This window comes from Misgurnus anguillicaudatus, chromosome 11 (assembly GCF_027580225.2).
Source record: "Misgurnus anguillicaudatus chromosome 11, ASM2758022v2, whole genome shotgun sequence".
In the NCBI taxonomy this organism is placed as follows: Eukaryota; Metazoa; Chordata; class Actinopteri; order Cypriniformes; family Cobitidae; genus Misgurnus; species Misgurnus anguillicaudatus.
The window spans coordinates 34,512,211-34,521,936 of record NC_073347.2 but is presented as its reverse complement, the minus strand read 5'-3'; positions in this window follow the sequence as shown (position 1 = coordinate 34,521,936).

Sequence of the window (9,726 nt, the reverse complement as noted above, 5' to 3'; positions counted from 1 at the left end):
GTATGCAGCAAAGCATTTGTGAAGCCACAACACACACAACCTTGAGGTGGATGGGCTACTACAGCAGGAGACCCCACCGGGTACCACTCATCTCCACTACAAATATAAAAAAGGGCCTACAATTTCCACAAGCTCACCAAAATTGGACAGTTAAAGACTGGAAAAATGTTACCTGGTCTGATGAGTTTTGATTTCTGTTGAGACATTCAGATGGTAGAGTCAGAATTGGGTGTAAACAGAATGAGAACATGGATCCATCATGCCTTGTTACCACTGTGCAGGCTGGTGGTGGTGGTGTAATGGTGTGGGGGATGTTTTCTTGGCACCGTTAGGCCCCTTAGTGCCAATTGGGCATCGTTTAAATGCCACAGCCTACCTGAGGATTGTTTCTGACCATGACCATCCCTTTATGACCACCATGTACTCATCCTCTGATGGCTTCTATACAAATTAGCTTATTCCAATTGTCATGATATACGTGTGTTGTGTAAAAGCACATGGCTTTGTTTTATCAGGCTATGTGCTTTACCTGTATCTTCTCTTTATTTATTATCATCTTGTTATTGTTTCATGCCCTGTTGTTCCCCTTTTTTATGTCCTCTGTGTTTGCTGTTTTTGGCTGATTTGTTTTGTAACATCCCTGTGTCAAGTTGTTTCTAGTTATACTAAAGTCATGTTTATTGTGAAGTTAGTCAAGTTTGTTTTGTCTGCCAAGTTTGTGTTGTTTTACCCCCTCGTGGGTCTTTGTTTTTCATTCTGTTTTGTTATTAAATAAAAGTGTTTGTGTTGGAGAGCTGTCTGCGCTTGGGTTCCGTTTCCAATTCCTGACACCAATGTTTTCAATTACACCAGACAGACAAATTTACATTTGAAATCTTTTTGCAAAGCAAATTAAATTAGAGAAAAACATCATGGATAAGTAAGGATGGAAAATAGCCATATGAAATCCTAAAAAACCTTGACTAACATTAAAAATGGACCACAAGGTAAAACGATTAGATGTTTAATATGCAGGTGGAATTGTGACAACTGTTGCTTTTCATCTCCTGCCATTTGCTTCTTTATATCTTTTTTCGGCATGCCAGGGAAGTCTGTGCTGTAAACAGTTTTAATTTAATTTTAATTAAAAGAGTTTTAATTTCTTCATAACTCACAGTACATGTAGCAGATGGTAAGATGAACTGTGAAGTCGAGCTGTGTGGTACTCCAATATGTGAAGGATATTTTTATGAATGTCAAAAACTGCATCAGTAGACAGAAAACTTCTCTAATATAAAACATAATTTTTTCACATCCAAGCATGTTTGTAGCCTATAAGTTGAAGCTACTACAAAAATAAGTCGAATAAATCTCTTAATCTTTATATAAAACGTAAATAAAATTGTCAAAAATAACCAAATTCCAGCATGTATGTGCATATAGTTCTTAATACAGATACTGAAAAATAACTCAAAAAATTTAAAGGATTTCATTAAAGCAAATATTGGGTTGAGAACAGATCCTTAAGAAATCCCACATTCACTCTGAATATGTGTACAGAAAAACACTAAGAAAACAGCAAAATTACTTTTAAAATAAAAATGAATCTGTTCATAAAACTGTAAACCCGGACAAGTTGAATTTATTTTTAAAATTTAAAGAAAGTTGTTGCCCTTAAAAAAATTAAGTAATGTGAACTAAAACAAGAATAAATTTAACTTAAAATGTCTAGTAATTTCAATATAATTCAGCATGTTCATTAAACTTAATTTTAAGTTTATTTAACTTTTATTTAGTTATTTAGTTTAGTTATTTAACTGGGCTGGGTTTCCCGATAACGATTGAACTTAGCACTTAAGAGCGCTTTCTACGAGCATTCGTTGTTCATTTACGTGCGTTTCCCAAAGATGCATGTAAAACGATCGCTCGCAGCTGGGTTTTAAGTGCTACTTAGTCGCTATCCGTTTGTCAAGTGTTGAAATGTCACCAATACAAGGACTCAAATTTTTTGCAGAAGCTTGTTTAGGCTAATTATTTTCAGCCGATGTGCACTAATATTTTTAATATTATTATTCATAATTGTTTAAAGACTTTTTAAATGTTTTAATAATTTGTGCATAATGAAATATTATTTTCCGTATTTAGTTAGGAGTCGTCCCACTTTATATTATAGTTTAGATTATTATTATTATTATTATTTGTTATTATCTATGTTTGTTTATTATTGTGGATTATTGCATTGTACCGTAAAAATGTATTTGGTTTCTTTAATTAGATGCCATTTCCCTTCAAAAAAAATGTATATGCATCAATCGGTAGGAACCATTTATCAATCTGCTAGTACCAACTTTTACCAAAATACAAAAAAAAATGTACCAACTTGTACCAAATACGTATTCATTCTTTATTATTTTATGTTTAGTCATTTAAATTTGATTTCTCATTTGAATTTTAAATATATTATATTATATATTTAATATAAAATAAACAAAGAAGAACCCAATAAATGAATATACATTTAAAACATTACATTATCGTCATTGCAGGAGTGCAATTTGCTGGTTGTCCTGCAGGTGACCTTGTAACTCTGTTGTCTTACGATGCACTTATGAATGAATTAACGATAACTCCAGACCACTCATAGATCTACGATGATTTTCAAGTGCTACCTAAGTTACGAAGCTTTTAAGAAACTGTCCGTAAGTCTAAGATGATTCGTTTTTTATTCGATTTTTAATTCATTTATAATTATATTACTTTAAGTGTTATACATTGTATTATAACACAAAATTCATGACTGATTATAAGTCAATCATTAAATAAACTTAATTCTCCACAGAAACGCATACAAAACTGAATTTTTTACATGCATTGTCAGAAAGGTAGAGAAAACTATAATAAAATGTGCTGAACATGGTTCATGTAACTAAACACTGATCACATAAACGATGACATCACAAAATTATAAATTACAACAAAACAACATTATAAATATAATAACTTAAACAACTTATAATTTTTAAATAGTTAAAGTTCTTATCAGTTCTTATTTTGTGAAAAAAAGTATAAATAATCAAAGAAATTCTGGCACAAAGGATTATGGGTATTACTTACAACATGTAATGATAATTTTAAGTTCATCAACCTATCATCCTTTAAACTTACATTTAGATAGGGAGAATATAAAACAAAAGGGATCAATCGGGAATGATGATATCTGGATAGTGCTTTCCAGAAATTAAGGGACTGATTCTGGAACTGTTCCTGCGGTCTGTGATACCCCCAACACATCCCAACTCCCAAATGAAACCTTTACAATATAAAACCTCAACATCAGTAAGTAATCAGATGAGGTCAATCAACAATAATTAATCTTAAAAAAACCACCAAAGACAAAGCGCTGCATTCTCAAGACAAGCGCAACCGTTTCTATTTCTTCTGCACCTGCAGTCATCTCCGTAAAACCACTGTGAAAACTTTACTGCGAGTCCCAGGAAAATAACATCTTTTCTACAGCCCTGTGAAATCGTCTCTTTGTTTTTTTTCTTCCTTAACAATGATCTGAGCGGCAGGAGTCTGTGTCGTGATATCCCCGAGCTTATTTAAAAGCTGCAACATAAAACTCAAAGGAAAAACCCCATTAGCTTTTCAAATATCTCTTTCGGATGAAACTCTTAATCTACACAGCATGCACACATCTTCTCGTCTTTAGTCCGGACTGCATTAGTTTCAAATCCCAGTATTAAGCGAAGCTAATTTGAAAGTAGACTCTGTGTTTTTACAACACTAGAGGCATCAAATGGAAATCCAGACTTAATGACTATTTTTAGTCTCCACTGTTAGTGTATTTTATTGATGCTTGAGATTATTGGAAGTCTACAAGATTTTTAAAACCTCCATAAATATCGTCTCCTGAAATGTAGTAGCCCTTTTGAATTGATGTCTGTAGCGCATAAAGTTACATGTTAAAGCCGTTTGTTCAAATCGCAAGAAAGCCTTAACAAGCGCCACTAACAGTCTGCTATTCTGACACCGGTCACAGCGGGTATTAATGAGGAAAAAGCAAATAAAAACAGGGTTTATGTTCACATCGCATTGGAAAACAAGACATTTCCACGCTCTGTAAAGCCGCTCTCCATCACTTTATCACCAAAACAACACAAGCTCGTGTCGGCCAAAATGAGATAATTACTAAACCATAGCACATATACTGTCCTGCACCAATTGCTTTTGTCATATTGTGCGGCCACTTTCTGACAATAGCATTCGAACATAAATGAGCATACACATCTCCTGTTCATAAGAGTAATGCAATTGTGAAGAGAAGAGGAGGCGGGGCTTCATGACATCACAAGGAAAAGGTCAAGTCTTTAAACAGGCTTGTCTGGATTAATTGGCCCCGTGAGAAAACCTCATATCTGTTCGAGGAGCCGTGGTGACTAAACACTTTATGACCCGCAGTTAAGTGCGTAGAGATTCACACATGTGAAACTGTTATTACAAACTGAGCAATCTCTCGGGGCGTAGTAAAGACATCTCATCAGAGAGCAAAGGATTCATAATTATTGCCCTCTGACTTAGAAATGGGTTTAAGATTATAGCAGTGTGACAAGAAGAAGATCACAATTTTATGCGCTGTTGCTAGATGACAGCACAAACAGATCCTTCACACTCATAATCATACATTTCATCAAGGAGGAGAAGAGCTTTAGACGCGTAAAGCATGTCAACAGCATGTCAACTTCTTGTTTTGATTGTTTATTTACAGCGCTTGCAAGGCGAAACCGTATTGATATTTCTCAAACATTCTGGTTACCCGTTTTTTCCGGCTGTCCTGATAATATCTCGGATGTTCATTTCATTTATAAGTCTTAAACTTTATGGAGGGGTTTCCCAGACAGGACTAGTCCTTAGTTTAATTAGGAAATATAACTAATTTTAACCAACATGTCTTACAAAAAACATTACTTGTGTGCATTTTGAGGCAAAACAAAGTGCACTGATGTATTTTAAGATATGTCAGTGCAAGTGGTTTTCAGTTTGGGCAGCTCTTACATTTCTTTTAGTCTAGGACTAGTCTAATCCCTGTCTGGGAAATCGCCCCTAAAGGTGCCGTATAATGTAAAACTGAATAATAAGATTTCTGTACATGGTAATGACATATCTTGAGCCTTAAACATGATTGTTTCCTCCTTCTAATGTAAACCTTGTGCACGCAAAAGACCAATCTCAACAAAACACCAACTGTGATGTCACAGTCGTGATGTACGCCCCAACAATAAATTACACACTAAATTAATTACAATGTTGTAACGATGCTAAAACAAAGTTGTGACTGCTGAGTTCAGGGCCGTTCACATTATAACGATAACTATAAAGATAACTATATTAGCATCCACATCACCGAACGATAACGATACATTTATGCTAATTCGCTCACGCACTTGGCACTCGCGCAAATCACTTGCCTTTAATATTGGATATTTCTTGTAATAAAAACGTTTGCAATTGTTTACATGTTACTAAATATGTAAATATGCTGTACGTGTTGCATGTACACAGCGGGTAACCACCAGATGTCCTCAATATGCTGCGTTTTGCGTAACTGTAAACCGTAAATCTAATAGTTTGTGTAATCTCTTACCTTTTAGCGTAGTTAATGTCTCACGAGGTTTTGTGATGTAGTCACATAATTTTTATTTTTATTTTAATGTGATATTATCACGAATTTCCGCATTTTTTTCGTGAACGTATAACGAATTCCTGTTTTCGTATGATTATCACGTATTGGTTACTCAACTGCTTTTTCCTATTTTTAAACTACTGTCGCTTCGGTTTAGGGTTAGATTTGGTGCTTGCATTAGAATGTCACGTTATGTATTGGTTTATACTATTTTTTCTGATTTATTTTTTATATGTCGCCTGGCGTTGGGGTTAGAGTTGGGTTTGGGTAGGGATGTCATTTTATGTAATGTAACCCTAAACCGAAGCAACAATGGTAAGAAAATAGGACAAAACAGTAACCAATACGTGATAATCACACGAAAACAGGAATTCGTTATAAGATCGCGGAAATTCGTGATAAAAGAATAAAAAAATTACATTACTATATAACGAAATTTCGTGAGACTGGGCTGAATAAAAAGCATTACGTAGTCAATTTCACAGCAACTGCATTAGCGCTGGATACATTAGGTAATTTTATGTTATAGACCTCATAATGAGCTTCACTGTCATTTTTAAAGTGCGCGTGCACTTGAAGTTCAAATAGATTTGATTGGCTGTCAATGGTTTAGCGTTCATCACGTGGGGAAAATCGCTCAAAAAGTGATTCCAACGATAGTGTTTATTGAATCTTTACCGTTATAGTTGTGGTGTGAACTATTCTCTTTAATATAAAAATATTTTTTAAAACTATTTTTTTATAGTTATAGTTATCGTTTTAATGTGAACGGCCCTTTAGAGCTATATGCTAGTTAGCGCTATATGCTAGCGTTTAGGCAGAAGTTCTACTATTGATGTTACAGTTATGTTTTGCAGGTCCATACTGAAAAAAACACAAATGTACCACTTTGAAACTTTAACAATCACCAAACAATTGATAATTCCTCGAAATCTTTATCTTTATCTGATACAGGATTAAACATAAGATCTGTTTACACACACAGAAAGAGCTACTGAACTGCTCTCAGAAACGGCCAATTAGAGCAAAGATCAACATTATTATTCATGACTCCTTCAAATAAGTTAATAATAAATAATTTCATTCTAAAGGCAAAACCATCTCTAGATATTTTTTCCAATTATGGAAGTCGCATATCTTCTATGTAGATATCAGAGAATAATTTAACAGATTATTACAATGCTTTCTTTGGCACCTTTAACATATCTGAATCTAACATTTAACATACCTTACTTTTAAATCACATCTTAAAGAGCACCAATTATCCGATTCACGATTTTACATTTCCTTTGGTGTGTAAGTGTGCATTAGTACATGTTAACGATATGCAAAAAAGGCCCAAATCCCAAAGTAAACGATGACGCGAGTTATCATCTCCAACGTAAATCTCTTTTCTTGGACTACAACAAACACACGGATTGTAGGCAAGTTTACTTCCTGGGATTGGTGATGTAGAGAAGACCGACATTATCATAATTCCTCATGACTGGGACTGTTAGCATTACATTGTGCATGAATCTTTCAAACATGGTAAGGAGCGTCACATTTCCAACTGATGTCAGAGTAATTCAGGCCAATCACAACGTACAGATTAGCTGACCAATCAGGAACACTGCGCTTTTCAAATCGATAGGTTTTGTACAAAATCCATGCATTTCAGGAAGACAGGTATATTTGGAGCTACAAAAATTTACAGTACTTGGAAAATAATGTGTTTTTTAACCATAAACCACATGAACACATTGTATTATACCAAAAACACAAATAAGGTTGTTGTTAGCAATGCAATAGGTGCACTTAAATTGTAAGGTGCCCTTGAAAGGTGCCTCTAAATAAAAACATTATTATTATAATTCATATTAACTGCTGCTTTCCAACAGCAGGCATTTCGTTCGTAAATACAAATTGAGTTCATTTTCTATTTAACGATTTATAAACTCTGTACAGCTTTTTAGATTACAAATGTCAAAATATTTGTCAATATCAATATGTTTGAACACCTCAAGGTTGTTGTCGCCCGTCGCTGCAAACAGGTTGCGGGAACAAAACAGTAACTCGAGAGAACATGGATCATTCATGTTCACAGTCGCAGGTTTGCATGTCAAGATCACTTGACTGTTTGCCTCATAGCCATTTTACTGAAATAAAACTTTCCTGACACATCTGTCGTTCAGAGAAATGCAAAAGTGTCAGACTGCCAGAGGAGTTTGTTCAGAGGGAGATAATGCAAAGTAGGCGTTTTAAATAAACTCAGATTTTTTGTATGCAGTATAAGTTTGCATGCTGTAAAGTGCACTATACAACAACTTAGCATTTAATAGTTTTACTATAATATACCATACTGTACCCTTTAAAAAACTACACCTCCGCACCTAAAGTTATTAGAAGCAGATGTGCATATTGGAACCAAATGTATACATACTATATACCTAAAATGGTACATTAGGAGCCATTTTTTTAAAAGTTGCCCGTCTGCATTTTTTGTGATTTTTACAAGTTTCACAAACTTTTCTTCTAAAAATATATAAACATACAAATATATCAAATGAAAGAACCAACCCTCTACTTTCAAACAAACAATAAAAAAACAATCTTTATTCGCGGTATTGCAGATTAACATAAAAATTCATCAGGAACACTTTTTTATGCAAATGTTTCTCTTAATTGACAAGATAACTTGTCAATGGCAGGGAAAGAGTTAAAGGTCACTGAGATATTTTTTGACCACTTTTTCTGACCGTGTAGGATCCACTGAAGGTATATTAGAGGTAAAACATTCTGAAGTTCAACTTCCCCACATTTTAATATTAAAACTATTAATTCTGGTATTGTAAATAATAACAGCACCTTGGTCCCCAATATCATCTAGTCTGTCATACAGTATCTCCCAATCCTAATTCATGACGTTCATATCCCCAACTATGATATTTTTCATTTTAAGTGTTTTATGTGAGAACATAGCGGGTATCTAAAAATATGAAACAAGGATCATTTTTTCTCACATTGTCAATAACCTGCTGCTTAGTGTGTCTCAGAGTTTCTCCATCTCACTTACGCATAAAACATTCATAACTGAGACTGAGATGGGAGATGAAAGAGTAGCAGTGGGTAAAAATGAAGCAAAAAGAGATGGGGGAGAGAGAGAGAGAGAGAGAGAGAGAGAGAGAGAGAGAGAGAGATAAAGTTCTCCTCAGGGTACAGTAAGTCTCTCTTACTGATTGCCATGCAAAAGTATAAACATGGTCTTGAAAAGGAGGCCCTAAACATAGACTTATCGTAATCCTGGCACATAATACACAAGACTGCACATTCTGCGAGGTGTAACTCATAGAATGAATGATTTCTTAAACCCTACATAATAACGTGTTAGAACTTAAAGCCTCTGAGGCACAGTAAAGTAAAAATGGGCTTCTTCATTGTAAGGGAATAAGGAGCTCGTGCTTACAGCAGCTTTTTCACAGAAACTATAGGTCTAATATTAAATTGCACATCTTTTCCTATACAAATGGTTTTGGTTGTAGACTCTTTTGTTAATTAGAAACATTTATGTGAATTATACCCTAATTACATAATTTCTATGGTCATCATAGCAGACGGCTAAATTCAAGTAAATACACTAAAACCACACTGGTATGATATTTGCATATTTATATGCATTACAATTACATCTGTCAAAAGATTAATCATGATTAATCGTATATAAAATAAAATATATTTATATATATTTTTTTATATATGTCTGTGTACTGTGTATAATTGGCTTTATGCCCAGCTGCACTACTTCCTGAACTTCAGCCAGCTACCTGTCTGCCATTATTGGACAAACTGATTAATCCAGGTGTGTCTGACCTCAGTATTTACAAACAAACTGATTAATCCAGGTGTGCCTGACCTCAGTAGTCACAACAATAATAATCAGACACACCTGGATTAATCAGTTTGTCCAATAATGGCAGACAGGAAACATATATAAACATAATAGGGCATAAAACCTATTATTTGGTATATAAATATAAACACATGCATGTAATTAAGAAACATTTGCATTTGTGTGTGTGTCTATA